This window comes from Equus caballus, chromosome 17 (genome assembly GCF_041296265.1).
Source record: "Equus caballus isolate H_3958 breed thoroughbred chromosome 17, TB-T2T, whole genome shotgun sequence".
Taxonomy (NCBI): Eukaryota; Metazoa; Chordata; class Mammalia; order Perissodactyla; family Equidae; genus Equus; species Equus caballus.
In genome coordinates, this window is record NC_091700.1 from 24,189,316 (window position 1) to 24,214,782 (window position 25,467).

The 25,467-nt window shown below is 42.3% G+C and overlaps 1 long non-coding RNA gene across 1 annotated transcript; it reads left to right on the plus strand.

The window, feature by feature from the left end:
• The first annotated feature begins 1,036 nt into the window (after window positions 1–1,036).
• Window positions 1,037–25,467, plus strand: LOC138918492 (uncharacterized). Its single transcript, XR_011427926.1, has 2 exons — window positions 1,037–1,483; window positions 25,202–25,467. It is a non-coding gene; the product is annotated as an uncharacterized lncRNA (long non-coding RNA).

Here is a 25,467-nt window from a genome sequence, read left to right on the forward strand (position 1 = left end):
GCCCTCAAGAGGTGGAGCCACTGCTATAACGGATTCCAGGGGTCTTCCAGCCAGGGCAGTGACTACTGGGGGATACAAATGTCAAATATTTTTCCAGGTCAGGGGCCTGGAGCAACGGCAGCTTTTGGGGTCAACACATATAGTTGTGTAATCTGTGCACTGAACAAAGGCACCCACCCAGGTCCATGAGAGGGTACGGGGGGCTGGCATTCGACACAGGCCATATTCCAAGCCAGCCCCCTGGCAGGAGATGGCACCCAATCTGGAGGAAAGGGCTCCTATATCCAACAGGTCCGTCCACAGGGGCCAAGTCTTTGCAATTTGCACAAAAAAGACAGTAAGTGACTGGAGCTCCTGGTGGTTTGCGTCCTAGGGATTCTCCCGGATGGCTCCGTGGGGCCTAGCCCTTGAAAGAACATCACCCCTGTGTCCTGCCCCGCCTCTGGGGAAGGCTTGATGCAAGATTACCCGACTTGGTGGGGATGGGAGGGGAGGTGGCACAGAGGACCGTGAGAGGGGAAGCTGAGGGGACCACTGGCCGTGAGAAAGATGCGGGCAGGAGAGAGGGGCCGTGACCATCACGGTTATTTCAACAAATTGTGGGTGATATGAATGCCGGCAATGTAAAAAAGAAAAACAAGGATGGAGGTTAGTCCCATTTTCATGAACAAATTGCCATTGCAATACAACTATTATAATAACTACAAAAATATTTTGCTTGAATGATCAGTAGGATGGAAGGAAAGCTGCCCGTGGGGAGTGGCAGTGTGCCAGACACCAGAAGGGAGGAAGGAAGCGTTGCTCAGGCCATTGCTCTCCAGAAACGCCGGCGCCACCGCTGCTGAGAGCCCCGTGACCCCGACCTCGCGTGCCAAGGAAGGGAAGCCTTGGCCCTGGCGGGCGGGGCAGGAGCCGGCCTCGCGCACCCACAGCCAAGGGAAGCAGAACCGCGCGCCCGGAGGGCGGCCCCGGAGAGCGGCGTTGAGGCCTAACGTCCCTGGATTCCCTTCTCAGCGTTCGGAGCCCCCAGGTCCTCCTCCAGAAAATGAAAATAAGTGGAATATCCTCTTTCACGGGTCGTTTTAGAGATCAGAGATAAATGTCTAAAATCTAGTGATCACCCAACACGCGATACCCATCGTAGACGTTATTAGCCGTTAAATCACCCCTCTGTACCTAAAGGAACTCATAAATGGTAAGATAGGCCCTCCTTTGGCATAGACACTGATAAAGAGGGACATTGCGTGAAAAACAAAACCCAGGCAGCGCGTGTTGCCTGCAGATGCTGAGAAGCAGGGCCATAGATGCCAGGAGGGGTGGGGGGCAGCCCTGGCCCCGGAGCGGCTGCCAACAGGTGCTCGGCGTCTACGACAACTCGCTCACAGCAACCGCCCCCACCCGGGGCCTCGCGTTACAACGGGGCAGGGAGTTCCCTGAAGCCCTGGGAAGATGGCCGAGTCGGGGCACAGGAGCAGAAATGGAGGTAAGAGAGTCCCTGGAGAAAGGGGCCCCGGGGGTCCGGTCAGCGCCACCGCAGGCTGGAGGAGAAGACTGGCAGGACCCGCGCTGAGAAGATGTGGACCTTCGCGGACGCCCGGGGCAGGGCGGCGTCGGGGCCAGCTTGCCGGGGGTGCTCACTCCCGGTCGCAGCGCTGGGTCGTCTGAGCGCAGGGACCACGGCCCTGACCCCTCTATTGGTTAGACAAGGCAGAGAAGGGCTGGAAAGCCAGCCGGAGGCTGTGGACGTGCGGGAGGAGTGTCAGCGATGCCGGGTGCAGGACGGGTGTAGGGTGGTGGGGTGCCAGTCACCCCGCCCCTGCCTCCAGTTCAGGAGGCTGCTCCCACTGAGGTTCTTCCTGGGCTGTGCACCAGCCCTGCCAGGCCTCCTCTAGGAAAGACCCCTCCCCATAGCTCCCCACGCCAGGAAGGAGTCCAAGAAAATGGCCACAGCCTTCGGGGGGCCTGGGCCCTGCAGCGTCGCACGCAAGGCCATGACGAGGCCCCGGGGCTGATGCCACGTAAACTCCGTCTGAATTGGCCCCAGTAAAACCAACCCACCCTGGGACCCTCCCGCTGTGGCCAAGCCTGAGCACCCCGCTGGTCCCTGCTCTTCCTGAGGAGGATGCTGATTGGAGTTGGAGCTGTTTGAGGTGGTGGCTGAGAATTTAGAAAACAGCTTCTGCTGTCTTCCACTGCCGCTGCTTCTGCCAAGAATGGGGCAGTCCTGAGAGCCCACGGACCTCCGACAAACACGTATATTTCCAGGCGAGTTTCCTAGTCTTAGGTGACAAAGTACAGACTGTAAAGAGAGCTAACACGCTCTGTGAGAGGCAGCGGTCATTGCGGGGGTCTTGTTCATTCCTTCGTTCTGCACTGTTCCATGGCAGGAATTGCTGCCTGCTGTTCACCAAACCCGTTTCTTCTTGGGCACATAACTACATTATATCTGCCAGGCTTCCTTCTGGTTAGGTGTGGTCGTGTGGGCAGAACTGATGCACTCGCTCAGCCTGGCCCAAAAAACCTTCCTGTGGCCGGGCCTCTGTGCTTTTCCCTCTCAGCCAGCTGATGCGGAGGAGTATAAAACCACGTGTGGAAGATGAAGGAGCCACAAGACAGAGGGATGAAGGGGCCCCGAGTCACTGCCTGGAGGAGGGCTCTTCTCTGGTCTGGAACATCAGTTTTGGACTTCTTAAGTCAGAAATAAACTTCAACCACTTTTGAGCCATAGCATATTTTTGGGGTCAGTGCACAGACCCTTAGCGTTCTGGAGGAAGGCTGTGTCACCAGAGACACAGTTACCATTCGGAAACTCTCCTGCAATGCCCTCGTGGACACCTAGTGCCTGCACACACAATGTCAGATGACTGTAAGGTGGGAGCCACCACTGCTATGGACAGACCCAGCAAACCAGGATGCTGGGCGGTCCCGCAGCACCACCTCCCATGGCACTGGCGCACTCAGACGTCTGGTTTCCCCACACCCCACAGCCTCACTGCTGAGGGACCCCAACTCAGAGGACCTCTCAGCTCAGCCCGGCAGTACGCCCGTTCTCGCTCATCCTTCTCCGCAGCTATTCCAGACTTGTGAGCACTGTTCTAGAACCATCTGCCCCCCTCCCTTCCTTTCCTTCTCATCAAATGGCCCTGCATTCCACTACCCCTTGAAATAGAGAGGCATTTTCTCCTCTCCTCATTTCCCACTCGCTCCCTAACTTCCTACTATCTTTATCCCACCCCCAGCTCCATGAGAATGGCAACTGGTTTCGTGAACAGAGGCCCCAGAGTCCCCAGTTCCCACTTTTTAGTTCTCATCTTTCTTGACTCCTGTCTGCATTTGGTACTGTGGATTCTTCCTGCCCCCTTAGAACTCTTCTTTTTTGATGCTGCACTGCTCTGGTTTCCCTCCTACTCTCTCATTCTCCTTTGAGGACTCGCTTCCTCTGCCGCCACTTTAGATATTGGCAGGGACACCCTTGACCCTAAACCCCTAGGCACCGGCATTCCGAGGTGAGACCTTTGGCAACAACAGATTAGAACACTGAGCATTAGTGAAACTAAGAGAGATGTCTTGGCCAAGCTGATTAGGGTGGGGGGGCAGACTCAGTTTGGGACATTTGGTCTTTGAGGATTTTGAAGTCTAGGGCCCATTTCTTCTTAGCATTCTCTATATATCTCTTGGTCTTGGTGTGTTCTCGGCTTGGAAGTCTTCTAGGAATCCGAAAGGTGCCAGAGGAAGGCCCAGAGCAGTGGAACCGTGAAGCAAGGAGCCTGGGTGCTGTGGTTTTTAAGAGAAAGAGAGAAAAGATATTCATATTAACCTCTAGTTGTTGAGCCCAGCTTACTAGGGTATGAAAGAAGCAGAGATAAAGGGAAAATTCTAAGACCAGGAGGAGAAAACATTGGTCTTGTGGCCAGATCAGCCCAGCGCACTCTCCCTGCAGAATCCGAGTTTCGTAGACGGGTCCTGGAGACTGTTTTTCATGAGTCGTGATGGAGACCTATTGAAGTTGCAGATCTTTCACTTCTTTCACCTTTTGAGTATATTTATGCTTTTCTATTCATTTTGTCTCTCTACTCCTTGCTCTGTTTCTTATATTCATCAATTTATGAGAACAATATTTACTGAGCATCATCCACTGCAGGCACCAGCAAGCATGGAAGACACAGTGGTGAACAGGGCTGACATGGTCTCTGCCTCTCTTCCTCCTCTCACCAAGCTCCACTCCTGACTCCCTCTGGTTCCATTTCTACCCTCCTAACCACCCCATCACTCTCCCTCCCTAAGCCTACAATGTGCTTTTTATTCACTCATTCAGCAAATATATAATGAGTGTTCCTTGTGTGGCAAACACCATCTGGGGTCTGGAGTACAGAAGTGAACAAGACAGAGGACTCCCAGCTTCCAGAAGCTTCACATGCTAGTGACTCTGAAGGACCCAAACAGGCCAGATCTCGAAACATGCCCAGCACCAAATGCAGCTCATTCTATATTCTGATTAATCTGGAAAATAGAATGCATACATCTTCAGCTGAACCTGGTCCAGCTTTAGGAGACTGAAGAAGGCAAAAAGGAAGACCCTTTTGTGTTTGTGTGTGTGTGTGTGTGTGTGTGTGTGTATGAATTTCCTTTCTTGAGAGCCTATCAAGTTGCTAGACTGGTAGATGAGAACAAATACAGACATAATGTTTATGGATTTGGGAAGATATTTGACAGTATTTTATGGAGAGTATTTTTGGTCAAGATGAAGGAATTTGGGTTATGATAGTGATATAGGTAGGTGTATTAGCAGCTGTTTCTGTCATACTTAAAGACTATTGATTAAAAGATTGATATCTACCAAGAAAGAAAAATCTTTTGGCATTTGGCCATGGACCCAGTCCTTGATACTATTCTGATCCAAAGATGTCACATACCAGCAGGTGGCGAACAGCTGAATGTGACCACAGGCAGACCTCAAGAAGGATTACTATGCCACTTCTATTCAACATTGTACCTGAGGTTCTAGCCAGGCTAGGGCAACAGGCTAGCCAGTTCGACAAGACAATGAAGGCAATGTAAATTGGAGAGGAAGAAGTAACACTATCTCTATGCACAGATGACATGGTCTTATATGTAGAAAATCCTAAAGAATCGACTAAAATATATCGGAACTAATAAACAAGTTCAGCAAAGTTTCAGGATGCAAGATCAATTTGCAAAAATCAATTATATTTCTATATATTTGCAATGAAAAATCCAAAAATGAAATGAACAACTCCATTTATAATAGCAACAAGAAGAATAAAATACTTAGGAATAAATTTAACAAAATAAGTACAAAACTTGTATTCTGAAAACTGTAAAACATTGTCGGAAAAAATTTAAGATCTATATATGTGGAAAGACATTCCATATTCATGGATCAGAAGACTTAATATTGTTAAGATGGGAATACTCCCCAAAGTGATCTATAGATTCAATGCAATTCTCATCAAAATTTCAGCTGGTTCTTTGCAGAAATTGACAAGCTGATTCAAAAATGTGTATAGAAATTCAAGAGATCCAGAATAGCCAAAATAATCTTGGAAAAGAAGAACAGAATTGGAGAACTCATATTTCCCTATTTCAAAACTTGTTACAAAGCTACAGTAGTTGAGATAGTGTGGTGCTGGCTAAAGATACACATATAAGCCAGTGGAAAAGAAATGACAGTCCAGAAATACATCCTCATAATTACAGTCAATTGATTTTCATCAAGGGTGCAAAACAATTCAATGGGAGGGAAGAATAATCTTTTCAACAAATTGTCCTAGGATATCTGGGTGTCCACAGGCAAACGAATAAAGTTGGATCCCTACCTTACACCAAACACAAAAAAATAACTCAAAAGGGATTAAAGACCTAAACGTAAGAGATAAAATGAGTGATATCAGCATCATGGCAGCATAAGACATCCCTCCTTTCTGTCCCCTCTTTAACAACTAAAATTCATTATCCATCCATGAACAAAAGTGGGAGATGCGAGATCAGGCACTAGACACCAAAGGTCCTGGGAAGAGTCTTGCCCACCTGTGCTTTGGATGATAGTCAGACTGACCTTGGGACAGGCTGTGGAACCAGAAGGAGCCTATAAACAAGCTTCAACCCCATTCAGCCACATTCTTGGTGCAACTGGAGAATTCTGACTTAGGCAGACAACCACAGCCTTTGCAGAAGTCCAGGTTTTACAGAGGAGATGTTCCAGCACTCCTTTAGTGCAAAACAGAGAAAAATGCAAGTTTGGACACATTGGAATGGGTAAGAGGAACTTTATCAGTATCACCTCTCACCACAAGGTAGCACAGCTGAGAGCTATAGGATGCCAGGGATGTCTCCTGTGGGGGAAAGAGAAAGGCAGTGAGTGACTGCCCAGCTTCCCAGCTGTGGAAGATGCTGCTAAAGAAACCCATCTCTCTCCCAGAGTATTAAAGTGAAAGCAACAAGTGGAGAGGGGAGGAGATCAGGAAAGAGGCAGATAAGAATATCAGAGGGCATTGAAGGGACACAGTTCCTGCTAACTGCATTCTGGACTCCAGTAGGAAGCCTGCCTATCAGGCACTGGGAAAACCTCACCCAAGGATCCCCTCACCTAGTTCACTGGAATCCCCAACACCCCAATGCCAAACTTACACCTCCCTGCACTCTGCAGCCAGCTCCTTGTGCACACTCCAGAGGGTGGCAGTGACAGTGCGCTAGAGTAGACAAGGAGTACACACAGGAATCAAACCAAGATCGTCAAGCAAGGGGGAAACCACAATCTTGAGTTGTAGTGCCACCTTCTGGAAAACAAAACAGAGGTTTCCAGCAGCCAGGCTGGTGTGTTGTAAGATAGTGAGAGGACATACCATCTTAAGAATTCCGCCATGAGAGGGAGCAAGAAGCATGGAGCAGGTGTATCAAAACAAGGTGGGAAGAGGCCCTAGATATAAGCAGGACCAATGAGATGTGCCTTCCGCCTGAAGGCAGCTAGTAAAGACTGGAGGAGGAGACTGCTACTTCATATGAAAAATACAGCAATGCAAAACTCCAAGGAACATGAAGAATCAAGGAAACTGGACATTAACAAAAGATCATCCTCCAGTAATCAAATCCAAAGACATGGAGATCTATAATTTACTGGATAAGAAGTTAAAAGTAGCTGTTTTGAGGAAACTCAATGAGCTACAAGAAAACACAGAAAGATAACTCAACAAAATCAGGAAAACAATACATGAACAAGATGGGAAATTTAACAAAGAGATAGAAATAATAAAAAAGAACCAAACAGAAATTCTGGAGCTTAAGAATTCAGTGAATGAAATGAAAATTGCAACAGAGACCATCAATATCACAATAGACCAAACAGAAGATAGAATCAGTGCGTTAGAAGATAAGAACTTTGAAATAACGCAGTCAGAGGAGAACAAAGAAAAAAATAACAAAAAAGAGCAAAACAAGCCTAGGTAATCTAAGGGACACCATCAAAAGAACAAATATCAGAATTATTGGAGTTCCAAAAAGAGAAGAGAAGAAAGTTTATTGAAAAAATAATAGCTGAGAACTTCCTGAACCTGGGAAGAGACTTGGACATCCAAGGTAATGAACTTAATAGATCACCCCATTATTTCAATACAAAATGATCCTCTCCAAGACACATTATAATGAAACTTTCAAAAATCAAAGGCAAAAAAAGAATCCTAAATCAGCAAGAGAAAAAAATATTTTAACCTACAAAGGAACCCCTATTAAACTATCAACAGATTTCTCAGCAGAAATGTTAGAAGCCGTGAGAAAGTAGAATGATATATTCAAAGTGCTGAAAGAAAAAAATTGCCAGCCGAGAATATCTGGCAAAGTCATCCTTCAGAAATAAAGGAGAAATAAAATCTCTCCCATACAAACAAAAGCTGAGTGAGTTCATCACCACTAGAACTGCCTTACAAGAAATGCTGAAAGGAGTTCTTTAAGCTTAAATGAAGAGACACTAATTAGTAACATAAAAACATATGAAAATGTACAACACAATGGTAAAGATAAATATACAGTCAGATCTAGAGAACTGTAATTCTGTAATATGATGATGTGTTAGCTACTTAACTATAATATAAAAGTTAAAGGAAAAGAATATGAAAATAACTACAGCCACTATAATTTTTTTAACAAATACACAATATAAAAATAGGTAAATTGTGACATCAATAACATAAAAGGACAGGGAATAACAGTCTAGTGTTTTTGTATGCACTTGAAGTTAAGTTGCTATCAGCATAAAATAGACTGCTATATCTATAAGATGTCTTATGTGAGCTTCATGGTAACCACAAAGCAAAAACATATAATAAATTTATAGAAGATAAAGAGAAAGGAATCAAAGCATATCAGCAAGAAAAATCACCAATTCACAAAGGTAGGCTGCAAGAGAGGAGAAAAAGGAACAATGGAACTACAAAACAGCAAATTAATAAGATGGCATTAGTAAGTCCTTACATATCAATAATTACTCTTAATGTAAATGGGTTGAATTCTCCAATCAAAAGGCACAAAGTGGCTGGGTGGATTAAAAAACAAGACCTAACTATATGCTTTCTACAAGAGATTCACTTCAGCTTTAAGGACAAACCAGGCTCAAATGGAAGGGATGGAAAAAGATATTCCATGTGAGTAGAAACCAAAAGAAAGCAACGGTAGCTATACTTATATCAGACAAAATAGACTTTAAGCCAAAAAAAGTAACAAAAGACAAAGAAGGTCATTATATAATGAAAAAAGGATCACCTTATCAAGAAGATATAACCATTATAAATGTATGCACACCCAACATCAGAGCACCTAAATATATTAAGCAAATACTAATAATCTAAAGAGAGAAATAAACAACAACAATAATAGTGGGGGACTTTAATACCCCACTTTCAGCAATGGATAGATCATCCAGAGAGGAAATCAACATGGATACATTGGACTTGAACCATATTTGAACCTGACAGACATATATACAACATTCCATCCAATAGCAGCAGAATACACATTCTTCTCAAGTGCACACAGAACATTCTTCAGCCAGAAAACAAGTCTTAACAAATTTAATGAGATTGAGATTATAAAAATATCTTTTCCAACCACGATGGTATGAAATTAGAAATCAACAACAAGAACAAAGCTGGAAAATTTATAAAGATGGGGAAACTAAACAATACACTCCTGAACAACCAATAGGTTAAAGAAGAAATCAAAAGAGAAATAAAAAAATTCTCAAAACAAATGAAAAGGAAAATGCAGCACATCAAAACATAAGGGATGCTGCAAAAACAGTTCTTAAAGGGAAGTTTATAACAATAAATGTGTATATTAAGAAAAAAGAAAGATCTCAAATAAACAACCTAACTTTACACTTAAAGGAAGTAGAAAAAGAAGAACAAACTAAGCCCAAAGTTACCAGAAGGAAGGAAATAACAAAGATCATAGCAGAAATAAATTAAGTAGAGACCAGGAAAAAAAAAAAAAAAAAAAGCTTAACAAAACTAAGAGCTGCTTTTTTGAAAGGATAAGCAAAATTGATGAACCTTTAACCTAGACTAACAGAAAAAAAAGAGAGAGGACTCAAATAAATAAAATGCAAAAGGAAAGAGGAGACATTAAAAATGATACCACAGAAACACATAGGATTGTAAGAGTCTACTATGAACAATTATACATCAAGTTGGATAGCCTAGAAGAAATTGGATAAATTCCTAGAAACATACAACCTACCAAGACTGAATCATAAAGAAAGAGAAACTCTGAACAGACTAATAATGAGCAAGCAGATTAAATAAGTAATCAAAAATCTCCCAATATAGAAAAGCCCAGGACCAGATGGTTTCACTGGCAATTCTACCAAACAGTTAAAGAAGAATTAACATCAATTCTTCCCAAGCTCTTTGAAAAAATGAAGAGGAAGAAACACTCCCAAACTCATTTTACAAGGCCAGCATTACCCTGCTAACAAAGCCTGATAAAAAGACTACAAGAAAAGAAAACTGTAGGCCAAACTCCCTGATGAATATAGATGCAAAAATTCTCAACAAAATGTTAGCAGACTGAATTCAACAGCACATTAAAAGGATCATACACATAGAGTGATGTCAGCATCATGGTTGAGTGAGCTCTTCTTTTAGACTCCCCACTAAGATACAATGAAAAGGATATTCATAAACGAACAGAGGACAATCACACAACACAATAGACATCTGAGAGACCCCTGCAGCCATATGTCTGAAGGTGAAGGAGGAGGCAGTGGAAGAAGGTAAGGGGATCTCTTCTCCCTCCCTGGCAGCAACCTAGAATGTGGGATTGTGTGCAGCTCTGAAAAGAGAGTGGGGAGGGGTGGCTTTCTGTGGGAACACCTTTGCTCTCTGAATTGCCTCCCAGCCATGGGAAAGCTCCACACAGAGGAGACTAAGCTATTGCAGGGGTGTCTTCATCAAGTCAGCACCTCAGGAGGGTAGATAGTGATATCAGAGTGAGAACATCCCCAGGATCATGCATGTGAAAGAAAGCGTCCTTCTCCCACACCCAATGCACCAGCTTGACTGGTCAGCCAGAGCGACAGACCGCCACCCAAGCACATGCACATTCGTTAGTAAAGCAGCAGCTGTGAGTGGGCAATCAGAGATGGGCCCTGTCAGCATGGACTCCAAAGATGCCAGAGATCATGGTGGGCTCAGAATACACAGCTCCTGCCCCCACCCAGTAGCAGGAGGTGAAATCTGTGACCAGATACTATCAATATGCAAAGGCACAAATCCACCCCATCAAATAATATGGGGAGGTATATTAATACTCCAGACCAGAAGGAAAATGGCAAGCACCCAGAATCAATACTGAAGGCACAGAAATTTACAATCTAAATGACAGAGAATTCAAAATGACTATTATTAAAAAAACTCAACAAGATACAAGAAAATTCAGAAAGACAGTTGAATGAAATCAGGAATAAAATTAATGAACAGAGGCAAGTATTCACAAAAGAGTTTGAAACTATAAAGAAAAACGAATCAGAAATGTTGGCAATGAAAAACACAATGAATGAGGTAAAGAAAAATCTGGAGTCCTTAAATAACAGAGCTGGTATTCTGGAAGGTAGAAATATAGACATGCTTCAGGTGGAGGAGGAAAGAGAACTAAGACTAAAAAGAAATAAAGAAGTTCTCCAAGAAATATCTGACTCAATTAGGAAATGCAACATAAGGATTATAGATATTCAAGAGGGAGAAGGGAGGGAGAAAGGAGCAGAGAGCTTGTTCAAAGAAATACTAGCTGAGAAATTCACAAACCTGGAAAAGGAGCTGGAATTACAAGTAAAAGAAGCTAGTTATCATTCCTAATTATATCAATGTAAAAAGACTTTCTCCAATGCATATAGTACTAAAACTGAAAAAGTAAGTGAAAAAGAAAAAATATTAAATGCAGTGAAGCAGAAGAAAATAACATACAAAGGAACCCCTATCAAGACTTTCAGTGGATTTCTCAGCAGAATCCTTACAGTCTATGAGAGAGTGGAATGATATACTCAAAATACTGAAAGACTTTCAGCCAAGAATACTGTATATAACAAAAATATCCTTCAGAAATGATGGAGAAATAAAAGCTTTTCCAGATAAACAAAAGCTGAGGAAGTTCATCATCACAAGACCAACCCCCCCCCCCCCCACCGCCGCCAACAAGAAATGATCTAGAAGGCCCTTATACCTGAAAAAAAAGAAAAGAGAAAGTGTTTACAAAGCCTTGAGCAAGGAGATAAATAGGCAGACAAAATCAGAAAATTGCAGTTCTCTATCAGAACAGGCTAGCAAACACTAAATTCTAACATTAAAGATAAAGGGAAGGAAAACATAAAAAATAACCATAATCTCGGAAGTGACATCAGCGTCATGGCAGAGTGAGCTTTCCCAGGACTCTCTCCCCTCCAACATACAACAAAAAGGAGCAACCATATTCCAACAAAAAATATCCTAATAGCACAGGAATCCTTGGAGACCCACAGCAGCCAAATGATGGAGGGCGGAGAGGCTGGAGCCCCCTCAGAAGAGCTGGAAGAGGGTAAGAGAGAACTCCACTCCCTCCCCTAAAGACTGGGATTGCTGCTGCAGAAGGCTGCATGAGGGAAGGAGTGGGGGAGAGGTCAGGCATCCACAGGATCATCCAGAACTCCCTAGCGCCCTTGCAGCCTAGAGAGAAGCCCTCTAACGGGGTGAAAGCTTTCCCGTGGGGTGACCTCATCAAGCCAAGACCCCAGGAGACCAGGTAGTGAGAGCTGATGGGGAAACCGGGGTCAGCAAGCAAGAGAAAGTGCCCCCCCCAACCCATGCTGTGCCTCGCCATCTCGGCTGAAGGTGGAGGGCTCAGAATATGTGGCTCTCGATCCCCATCTAGTGGCAATAGGCTGTAACTGCAACTGAATAATATCACAATGGGCAGGACCCATAGTTCCAGCATCTGGCAATTCATCAAATCTCCAGACCAGAGGGGAAACAATAAATACCCAGAATTATGTCCTGAAGACTCAGAAATAAGTAAACTAAATGACAATGAATTCAGAATAGCTATCATCAAAAAACTCAATGAGGTAAAAGAAAACATAGAGAAATAATTCAATGAGTTCTGGAGCTACTTCACAAAAGAGATTGAAACTATAAAGAAGAACCGATCAGAAATACTAGAGATGAAAAATACAATGGAAGAGATAAAACGAAATATGGATTCCCTGAATGCTCGTGTGGACACCGTAGAGGAGCAAATCAGCATAATCGAAGATAGACATGTTAAATGGCTCCAGATAGAGGAGGAGAGAGAATTAAGACTAAAAAGAAATGAAGAAAATCTCCGAGAAATAGCTGACTCAATGAGGAAATGCAACATAAGAATTATAGGTACCCCAAAAGGTGAAGAGAAGGATAATGGAGCAGAAAGCCTGCTCAAAGAAATAATAACAGAGAACTTCCCAAATCTAGGGAATGAGAGAGAAATGTGTGTGGAGGAAGCTTCCAGATCTTGTAGATTTGTCGATGGAAAAAGACCTACTACAAAGCATATAGTAGTAAAGCTGGAAAAAATGAATGACAAAGAAAGACTACTCAGGGCAGCAAGGCAGAAGAAAATAACCTACAAAGGAACCCCTATCAGACTTTCAGTGGATTTCTCTGCAGAAACCTTACAAGCTAGGAGGAAATGGAATGCTATATTCAAAACTTTAAAAGATAAAAATCTTTGGCCAAGAATACTCTATCCAGCAAAAATGTCCTTCAGATATGAGGGAGAAATTAAATCTTTCCCAGACAAACAAAAGCTAAGGGACTTCATAGCCATGAGACACCCCCCATAGAAGAAATCCTCAAGATGGCCCTCATACCTGAAAAAAGAAAAAAATGGAGAAAGGGGTCACAAAACACAGACTAAGGAGACAGACAGAATCAGAATAGAATAGCAAATATTCAACTATAGCATTAGGATAAAGGGAAGGAAAACACCAAAAACAAAGACAATCTTGTCACTTTAACCACAAACTCACAACACAAGTTTGAATGAGATATTAAAATAATAACTTAAAAAGGGAGGAGGAAGGGGGCTGGCCCCATGGCTGAGTGGTTAGGTTCGCGCGCTCCGCTGCAGGTGGCCCAGTGTTTCGTCGGTTCGAGTCCTGGGCGCGGATATGGCACTGCTCATCGAGCCGCGCTGGGGCAGCGTCCCACATGCCACAACTGGAGGAACCCACAGCGAAGAATACACAACTATGTACCGGGGGGCTTTGGGGAGAAAAAGGAAAAAATAAAATCTTATAAAAAAATTTAAAAAATAAAAAAATAAAAATAAAAATAAAGGGAGGAGGAAAAGGATTGAATCAGTTTAGACTAAGGAAATAAGAGGTCACCAGACAATGGACTATGTTATGCACAAGACTCTGAATACAAACTTCAGGGTAGCCACTAAACTAAAAAGCAGAACAGAGACACAAAAAATAAATAAGAAAAAAACTAAGAAACACAGCATAAGAAACTGCAGAAGTCAAGGAGTAGACCAAAACACACAGAACGAGAAACAAAGGAAATGCAGGAAAATGGGAAGACACGTAACAGAATGACAGCATTATGCCCTCATACATCAATAATCTCCCTCAATATAAACAGATTGAACTCGCCAATAAAAAGACACAGAATGGCAAGGTGGATTAAAGAACAAGATCCAACAATTTGCTGCCTCCAGGAAACACACCTCAGCACCAACGAGAAATGTAGGCTCAGAGTGAAGGGGTGGAAGACGATACTCCAAGCTAATGGCAAACAAAAGAAAGCAAGTGTTGCAATACTTATATCAGACAAAGTAGATTTCAAGATAAGGCAGGTAAAGAGAGACAAAGAGGGGCAGTATATAATGATTAAAGAGACACTGCATCAAGAAGAAATAGCACTTATAAATATCTATGCACCCAACACAGGAGCACCAAAGTTCATAAAGCACCTATTAACAAACCTAAAAGAAGATATTAAAAATAACACAATAATAGTAGGGGACCTCAACACCCCACTCACATCATTGGACAGATCATCCAGACAGAAAATCAACAAGGAAACAGTGGAATTAAACAAAAAGCTAAAACAGTTGGACTTAATAGACATGTATAGAACACTCCATCTAAAAACAGCAGAATACACATTCTTCTCAAGTGCACACTGAACATTCTCAAGCATAGACCATATGTTGGGAAACAAGACAAGCCTCTGTACGTTTAAAAAAATTGAAATAATAACAAGCATCTTCTCTGATCATAATGCTATAACGCTAGAAATTAATTACAAGAAAAAAGCTGAGAAAGTAACAAAGATGTGGAGACTAAACAATATGCTGTTGAACAAGCAATGGATCATTGAAGAAATTAAAGAAGAAATCAAAACATATCTGGAGGCAAATGAAAATGATAACATGCCATACCAACTCATATGGGATACAGCAAAAGCTGTATTAAGAGGAAAATTCATTGCAATACAGGCACACCTTAACAAACAAGAAAAATCCCAAATAAGCAATCTCAAATTACTCCTAACTGAATTAGAGAAAGAAGAACAAATAAAGCCCAAAGTCAGCAGAAGGAGAGAAATAATAAAAATCAGAGCAGAAATAAATGCTATTGAAACAAAAAAGGCAGTAGGAAGGATCAATGAAACAAAGAGCTGGTTCTTTGAGAAGATAAATAAAATTAACAAACCCCTAGCCAGACTTACAAAGAAAAAAAGAGAGAAAGCTCAAATAAACAAAATCAGAAATGAAAGAGGAGAAATAACAACAGACTCCACAGAAATATAACAGATTGTAAGAGAATACTGCGAAAAACTATATGCCAACAAAATGGATAACCTAAAGGAAATGGATAAATTCTTAGACTCTTACAATCTCCCAAAACTAAGTCAAGAAGAAGCAGACAATCTGAACAGATTAATCACAAGGAATGAGATTGAAACAGCAATAGAAAGCATCCCAAAGAATAAAACCCCAGGATCAGATGGCTTTCCTTAGGAATTCTACCAAACTTTCAGAGAAGATTTAATACCTATACTTTTCAAGCTATTCAAAAAAATTAGGGAGGATGGAACAATTGCTAACACATTCTACAAGGCCAACATCACTCTGGTACCAAAGCCTGACCAGGACAGCACAAAGAAGGAGAACTACAGGCTAATACTGCTGATGAACATAGATGCAAAAATTATGAACAAAATTTTGGCAACCTGAATTCAGCAATACATCAAAAGGATCATACATCATGATCAAGGGGGATTCATACCAGGGACACAGGGATGGTTCAACATCTGCAAATCAATCAACGTGATACACCACATCAACAAATTGAGGAATAAAAACCACATGAGCATCTCAATAGATGCAGAGAAAGCATTTGACAAGATCGAACAGCCATTTATGATAGAAACTCTGAACAAAATGGAGATAGAAGAAAAGTACCTCAACATAATAAAGGCCATATATGACAAACCCACAGCCAACATCATACTCAATGGGCAAAAACTGAGTGCCATCCCCCTGAGAACAGGAACGAGACAAGGATGCCCTCTATCACCACTCTTATTTAACATAGTACTGGAGGTTTTGGCCAGAGCAATTAGGCAAGAAAAAGAAATAAAGGGTATCCAAATTAACAATGAAGAAGTGAAACTCACTGTCTGCAGATGACATGATTCTATATACAGAAAACCCTAAAGAATCCATTGGAAAACTATTAGAAATAATCAACAACTATAGCAAAGTTTCAGGATACAAAATAAACTTACAAAAATCGGTTGCATTTCTATACTTTAATAATGAACTAACAGAAAAAGAACTCAAGAATACAATCCCATTTACAGTCGCAACAAAAAGAATAAAATACCTAGGAATAAATTTAACCAAGGAGGTGAAAGACCTATACAATGAAAAATGTAGTACATTCCTGAAAGAAATCGATGATGACATAAAGAAATGGAAAGGTATTCCATGCACATGGGTTGGAAAAATAAACACAGTTAAAATGTCCAGACTACCTAAAGCAATCTACAGATTCAATGCCAATGACATTCTTCATGGAAATAGAACAAAGAATCCTAAAATTCATATGGGGCAACAACAGACCCTGAATAGCTGAAGCAATCCTGAGAAAAAAGAACAAAGCTGGAGGTATCACACTCCCTGACTTCAAAATATACTACAAAGCTACAGTAATCAAAACAGCATGGTACTGGGACAAAAACAGACACACAGATCAATGGAACAGAATCGAGAGACAAGAAATAAACCCACACATCTATGGACAATTAATTTTCTACAAGGGAGCCAAGACCATACAGTGGAGAAGGGAGAGTCTCTTCAACAAATAGAGTTGGGAAAACTGGACAGCCACATGCAAAAGAATGAAGGTAGACCATTACCTTACACCAGGCACAAAAGTCAACTCAAAATGGATTAAAGACTTGAATGTAAGACCTGAAACCATGAAAATTCTAGAAGAAAATATGGGCAGTAGGCTCTTTGAAATCAGTCTTAGCAGCTTGTTTTCAAGTACCGGTCTGACTGAGCAAGGGAAACAGTAGAAAAAATAAACAAACAGGACTACAGCAAACTAAAAACTTCTGAACAGCAAAGGAAACCATCAACAAAATGAAAAGACAACTGGGAGATATTTGCAAACTATATATCGATAAGGGGTTAATATCTAAAATATATTTAAAAACTCATACATCTCAACAATAAAAAAAACTAACAACCCAATTTAAACATGGGCAAAAGATCTGATTAGACATGTTTCCAAAGAAGATACACAGATGGCTGACCTGTACATGAAAAGATGTTCAACATCACTAATTATTAGGGAAACGCAAATCAAAACCAAAATGAGATATCACCTCAAGTCTGTCAGAATGGCTATAATTAACAAGACAGGAAATAACAAGTGTCAGAGAGGATGTGGAGAGAAGAGAACTCTCACATACTGCTGGTGGGAGTGCAAACTGGTGCAGCCACTATAGAAAACACTATGGAGATTCTTCAAAGAATTAAGAATAGAACTACTATATGATACAGCTATTCCACTGCTGAGTATTTATCCAAAGAACATGAAAACATGAATGCATAAAGATATATGCACCCTTGTGTTTATTGCAGCATTATTCACAATAGCCAAGACTTGGAAACAACCTAGGTACCCACCAAGGGATGAATGGATCAAGAAGATGTGGTCAAGAAGTCAAATACCATGTGATCTCACTCATAAGTAGAAGATAAAAACAACAAACAAACACACAGAGACAGAGACTGGATTTGTGGTTACCAGAGGGGAAGGGGGGAAGGAAGAGGGTGAAAGGGGCAATTAGGCTCACGTGTGGTGATGGGTTGTAATTAGTCTTTGGGTGGTGAATGTGATGTAACCTACACAGAAATCGAAATATAATGGTGTACACCTGAAATTTATATAATGTTATAAACCAATGTTACCTCAATTAAAAAATAATAATAAAAATAGAACTAACATATAATCTAGTAATTCCGCTTCTGGGTATATATATCCAAAGGAAATGAAAACAGAATCTCGAAAAGATAGCTGCACTCCCAAGTTCACTGCAGCCTTATTCACAACAGCCAAGACATGGAAACAACACAAATGTCTGTCAACAGATGAACAGGTAAAGAAGTTGTGGTGTATATATACACACACACAATGGAATATTACTCAGCCCTGATAAAGGACATTCTGCCATTTGTGACAACATGGATGGACCTTGAGGACATTATGCCAAGTGAGATAAGTCAGAGAGAAAAAGACAAATGCTGTATGATATCACTTACATGTGGAATCTAAAAAGCTGAAGTTGTAGAAACTAAGAGTAGAATGCTAGTTACCATGGGATGGGAGATGGGGAGATTGAGGAGATGTTGGTCAAAGTGTACAAACTTGCAGTTGGAAGATGAATAAGTCCTGGACATCTAATGCACAGCACTGTGATTATAGTCAACAATACTGGATTACCATAGTCCCCCCTTATCCACAGGGATACGTTCCAAGACCCCCAGTGGATGCCTGAAACCACGGATAGCACCGAATGCTGTACCGTGATGATTGATCTGATAATGAAGTCTGCTACTGACTAACAGCGGGTAGCATATACAGTGTGGATCCGCTGGACAAAGGGATGGTTCACGTCCCAGGCAGGACAGAGCAGGACGGTGGGAGATTTCAACAGCTACTCAGAACAGGGTGCAATTTAAAACCCACAAATTGTTTATTTGGGGAATTTTCCATTTAATACTTTTGGATGCAGTTGACCATGGGTAATTGAAACCTCAGAAAGCAAAACCACGGACAAGGGGGGCCTACTGTATATACTTCAAAGTTGCTAAAAGACTAGATCTTAAATATTCCTGCCACAAAATGAAATAATAATTATGTGATGTGACGGAGGTGTTAGCCAACGCGATAGTGGTAATTATATTGCAATATATGAATGTAACAAATCAAAAGAAAAGGGAGAGTAAAAACTATAAAACTCAGGAAAAAGCATAGGAGTAAATCTTCATGACTTCAGATTTGGCAAAGTTTTCTTAGCTATAAGACCTAAAGTACAGTAACAGAAGAAAAAATGGGTAAGTTGAACTTCATCAAAATTAAACACTTTTGCACTTCAAAAGACACAATTAAGAAAGTGAAAAGACAACCCACTGAATGGGGAAAAAAAATTTGCAAATCTTGTATCTGATTAGAGAATTGTACCTAGAATATATAAAGAACTCTTACAACTCAATAACAAGAAGACAAATAAGCCAGTTTTAAATGGGCAGAGGATTTGAATATTGAGGATGGATATTTCTGCAAAGAAGATATATAAATGGCCAGCAAGCACATGAAAAGATGTTCAACATCCTTAGCCATTAAGAAAATGAGCATCAAAACCACAATGAGATACCACTTCACACCCACTAGGATGTTGTTATTGACAATGTGGAAAATTTGGAACCCTCATACACTGTGGGTGGGAATGCAAAATGGTGCAACCACTTTGGAAAACAGTCTGACGACTCTTCAAAATATTAAACATAAAGTTACTATTTGATCCAGCAATTTCACTCCAAGGTATACACAACAATAGAAATGAAAACATATGTTCACACAAAAATGTGTACACAAGTATTCCTGGCAGCGTTATTCATAGTAGCCAAAAACTGAAGGGAAAAAACCCTACTGGCTATCAACTAATGTATGGATAAATAAAAAGTGGTATATCCATACCATGAAATACTCTTCAGCAATAAAGAGGAATGAAGTATCAATAGATGTTAAAACATGGATGAAACTTGAAAACTTTGTAAGCGAAAGAAATTATTCACAGAAGACCACATAATTTTATGATTGTATTTATATTAAATGTCCAGAATAAACAAATCCATAGAGACAAAAAGTAAATTAGTGCAGTACAAACTTCCGGTTACAAAATAAATAAGTCTCGGGGATGCGACGTGCAGCCTAGTTAACAATACTATATCGTATATTTGGAAGTTGCTAAGAGAGTAGATCTTAAAAGTTCTCATCACAAGAAAACAATTTGTAACTGTGTATGGTGATGGATGTTATCTAGACTTATTGTGGTGATCATTTTGTGTATACAAATATCAAATCATTATATTGTTCACCTGAAACTAATAAAAAGTTATATGTCAATTATATCTCAACTACAAAAATAAATAAGTGGGATTCATATGCAACCATATTTTTAAAATTTAAAAAAAATAAAATAGAAAGTAGATGAGTGGTTGGGGCAGGGCCTCAGAGAGATGGGAAGTTTGGAGGGAAATGGCCAAAGGGCATGGATTTGTTTTTGGAGTGATGAGAATGCTCTGAAATTGACTATGGCGATGATTACACAACTCTGTGAATACACAAAAAAGATCACTGAATTGTACCTTTAAATATGTGAATTGTATGGTGTATGAATTATATTTCAATAAAGTGGTTGTGAAGAAAAAGGAGGAGGAGAAGGGGAGGGAAGCAGGAGAGAGAGAGGAAGATTCCTGCCCATTCCAGACCTTCTAAAACTAAAGACAATTAGGGTACGCCCCAGGCTCAGATTTTTCTTCCCTGACCTTGTGGGTAGAGGGGGAGCATGGTTGCTGGTATAATTCGCCTCCCACCAGCGCCCCAGGGGCTCCAGCCACACTTGCCCTCTGGGTAGTAGTGTCTGGGAGTGGCAAAGGGAACAAGGACGGTAATGCCATTGCCTCTGTCACTCAGGGGGCATGACGCTACTTTGGGCTCCAATAGTATGAATTACTTTTGATAGAGCATGAGTTTTATCTCCCCTTGACCAGAGATGGATCTAAGACAGTTCTGTGGACAGAAATTCTTAATCCTAGCTTCAGGACTACGTTACTATAGGTATAAACAGCCACATTTCCATTTCCCACGAGATGGCAGTGTTGTCACACTCAAATTCTGTCACACGGCCCCGTTCTCCCTCAGTAAGAACAGGAGACATCAACGAAATGGATTCTAGTTTTCTGGCCTCTGAAATCACATAGGCCTGAGTTTTACTTGAATAAATGATTATAAAATAACTATTAAACTGTTAATTAAAAGGGAAAGAATTACGATTATTTAAAATTAAACAACTCTTCTTTATTAAACCTCCTTACTAAAAATGTATTGTGGAAAAAATATTCCTTTCAAGCAGGAAAGTAAAGATTTCATTTGATATTGTTTTTAGCCCACATTGACCCCATGCAAATTGGAGCTACCCTGTGTCCCTTGACACCTTCTCTTCCTGAAGTGGAAGGATCCCTCAATGAGCTCGTTTAGCCCAGGGCTAAACAGCAAAGTTGCTGAGAGGCGGGGGCTCTGGGGCCCACAGATCCGCACTTGAATTCTGACCCCGCCACCTGCTAGCTGAGCGATTTTCACCTCTGCATGCTTGATTTTTTCATCTGTAGGAAAGAGAATAGTTCTTCCCTCACTGAGTGTTGTGGGGAGTAAACGAGTACTTAGAACAGTGCCTGGCAGATAGTACGCGCTCAATAAATGATAGTCATTTACTCAATGGTTCTCAGCTCTGGGTGCTCACTGGCACCCCCTGGGGAACTTTTTAAGCATTAATCCCCAACGCAAATCAAAACCACAATGAGATATCGCCTCATATCCATTAGCATGGTTGTTATCAAACAACAAACAGAAAATAACGAGCGCTGCCAAGAAATGCAGAGAAACTGGAACCCTTATGCGTTGTTAGTGGGAACGTGAGACGATACAGCTGCTATGGAAAACAGTGTGGCAGGTCCTGCTAAGTCAAACAGGGAATTACCGTATGATCCAGCAATTCCACTTCTAGGTATATATGCCCAAGAATTGAAAACAAGGACTCAAAGAGAGATTTGTACACCTATCTTCACAGCAGAATTGTTCACAATAGCCAAAAGATGGAAACAATCCCAATATCCAGTGACAGATAAATGGATAAACAAATGTGGTATATACACATAATTAAATATTATTCAGCCTTAAAATGGAAGGAAATTCTGACCCATGCTGCAACATTGGATGAACCGTGAAGACATTATGCTACGTGAAATAAGCCAGACACTAAAGGGCAAATATTGTACGATTCCACTCATATGAGGCACTTAGAGTCAAATTCATAGAGATGGAAGGAACGGTGGTTGTCAGGGTCTGGGGGCAAGAAGGAGTGTGCAACTGTTGTTTAATGAGACAGAGATTCAGCTTTGCAAGATCAGAAGAATTCAAGAGATGCATAGTGGTGATGTCTGTACCACAGTGAGAATGTACTTAATGCCATGGAACTACACACTTAAAAGTGGTTAAAAGGGGGCCTGCCATGGCAAAGCGGATAAGTTCACTCACTCTGCTGTGGTGGCCAAGGGGTCACCGGTTCGGATCCCGGCACTGCTCATCAAGCCATGCTGTGATGGTGTCCTACATAGGAAATGGGGGAAGATGGGCGAAGATGTCAGCTCAGCGATAATCTTCTTCAGCAAAAATAAGAGGATTGGTGGCTGGTGTTAGCTCAGGGCTAATCTCCCTAAAAAAAAAAGTTAAAATGTAAATTTAGTGTTATGTATATTTCACCACAATTTTTTAAAGTCTTTCTCTTTTCAAAAACATTTTAAAGAGAAATTACCAGAACAACAGAAATCCCAGTTTCTGGGGTATAGTCTAGGCATCAATATCTTATAACAACTGCCCTGGGAATTCGAAAAGTCCTCGAGTGGGTGGGTCATTCGGTCATTCGGAGAAGAAGCCGGGAAGGGAAAGCAGCGGAGAGAATCTCAGGATGCTGGGACTCTCAGGGCGACTCCTTTCTGCCCTCTGCCGGCCCAGCTCGGACTCCGAACCCTCCAGCCTCCCCGTGCTCAGCCGCTAGGATCCGGGAGGCTGAGGGGTGCTCTGGGTGAGTACAGGAGTCACCAGAATTCAAAGCTGGGTAGTGGCTTTGGGACCACCATGTGATGACAGCTTCCATTAGGACTGAAATCTGGAAATAAGCCCATTCGTAGGCCCCGACTGCCCCACGGCAAGTACTACCCTGAATAAAAGCCAGCAGTGACCTTCTGAGGGGCACTCCAGCCTCGAGAGTATGTATTTCAGCCGAGAGCTTTCATCCATCCAGCATGCCTGTCTGAGCTGGCCTGGGCCCCACATGGACATGACGCCCCTCCCAGGGCTCACCCTCTTGGTGTCTAAGCCCCAGAACCATAAACTGACCTAGTGGCCTCCTGGGACCCTGAAGAAGAGAGCTTAGCCTTGGGTCAGGGTGCCATTTCCCAGCTAGGACTGCAGTTGCCCCGAGCAAGGCCCAAGGGGCGCAGCGCTGTGGGAGGAACCTTTCTCTTCTTCCGAGCTGCCCCTCTGGGCGAGGTGGGCTGGGCCTGGGGACTGCAGAAGTGGCCTGCGGGGTGGTGGAACGAGTGGACAGACTCGAAAGAAATGCCGATAATTTAAGGGTGAGAGGGCTATGGAAGGGCCATCCTGGGAGCTGGGAGGGAGGCCCGACCCCCACCTCTTGCCCCCAGGGGTCTCTGCCCAGCCTGCCCTTCCTCCTGCCGCACCAGCCAGGTCAGACATGAAGCTGGTACGCAGAGTTGAAAGTGTCCCCCAGATCCACTATGCTGTACACGCGCAAACACGAGCATACCCACACACACTCACTCTCCCATGTGTAAACAGGCGCATATATGCACAGACGCAGACGCACAACACCATCGGGCAGCTACATTATTAAAATGTGCATTGACAACATACTAAGGGGGAGTGGGGGCAGCCCCTGTGAAACTGTTCAAAACTCACTCTGATTAACTGCCCTGTTTTCCTTTTGGAACAACAAGGATGTCACAACTCCACAGAAACACCCCAAACAGGAGCCAGCGGAGTCGGGGGACGCCTGTACCAAATGCCCTGTCGGGATCCGTCCAGGCCCAGGCTATTACTAGTGTGTAAACACCGAGGGCTAGAATCACCAGGAGGCAGAGGAGAAGAGAACCAATTAGATAAACCTTCGTGCTTACAGCCCCATTAGTTAATTAAATGATCACTTTACTGTGCCCAAAGCGAGCCATAAGACTAATCCACGTGTGACCGGCTTTATGGGGGCTGTGGGCTCTTTACAAGCTTCCTCTGCTCTCAAGTGTCAAATTGGAGCTGTGTTGATAGATAAAAGAAAAATCGAGCTGCTGTGATGGCAGCCTTTCCCTTCGATATCTTTATACTGTGCTATAAAAGCCTATTATACTTAATTTAAAGAGTGAAAATTGTTGACATCTCTTTCAATTGCTAATCTTTAGGAAACAATGAGTGGAATATTATTTGAAATGAATAACTACTCAGTTTATTGGAGAGTAGTAAAAATCTAATAGTTGGCAAAACAATATGGTGTTTACTCTTCAAGATAGTCGGGTTTATTAGCTTAAGCACCAAGCGGCGAGAGAGTCAGCTCAGCCCTTGTCTTCCCGGGGTTTACTCAGCTTGTGGCACCTGAGGTTTTGTTTGTTGTTGTTGTTGTTACCTTTTTCTTTTTTTTCTTTCTTTCTCCCCTCCCTCCCACTCCAAAAAGGATCAAAGGCAACGCTTTTAAAGAACTTATTCTCGAATGTGGCGTATATTGATTTAACTGAAAAATATCCTTCAAGGGAAAAGAATGTTTGTCGGACGCTAAATTCTTAGAAGTCATAATTTCCCAAAGTGAGAGATTTCAGGTCTGGAAGCTAAAGTTCAGACGCTTGACCAGGTCTGGGAGCAAGTCTGATGGGTTTGTGTGTCCAGGCAGCCCACGTGCACGCACGCACACACACAAACAGACACAAATACACACACATTCTCACACGCACACCTACGGCAGGATTGGGAGAACCGAGGCTGGCTCAGGGCCCTGTGCTACCTTGTCACCACACTTAGCAGCCACGTCCTCTGCTTGTCTGCTCCACTCGCCCGGGAGCTCCAGGAGGCAAGGACTGGGTCTCGTTCAGCTGCGTCCTGGCAGCCTGCGAGTGCTTGGAAGACAGGCATTTCATAAACACTTGTGGAACGAGGTGGTAAATGAGTCGACCTCAAACCAGAGAAATCATTTTTATTATAACATTTTGAGAACAGACTTTTTGTGCTAATGGCACCTGATTCTTTCTTCTTTAGGCCTCAGCTTGGTTCCCACCCCAGGAGTCCTCTGTGCGTCTTCTTCAGGGAGGACCTCTGTGCGGCGGTGGGAAGTTCACACCTGTCTGTCTATTTCTACAGAACTGTTTTCATTGTCGTGTGCTTATTTATAGCTAAACCCTCAAATGTCCAAATCAGGGTGAACAGCTGGGCGGTTCATTCACTAGAACCTGACCATGCTTTTGTCAACTGCGATTGCTCGTCTGTTTACAGAAATAAAGCTCTTTCGCCTTCATCAGCCCTCA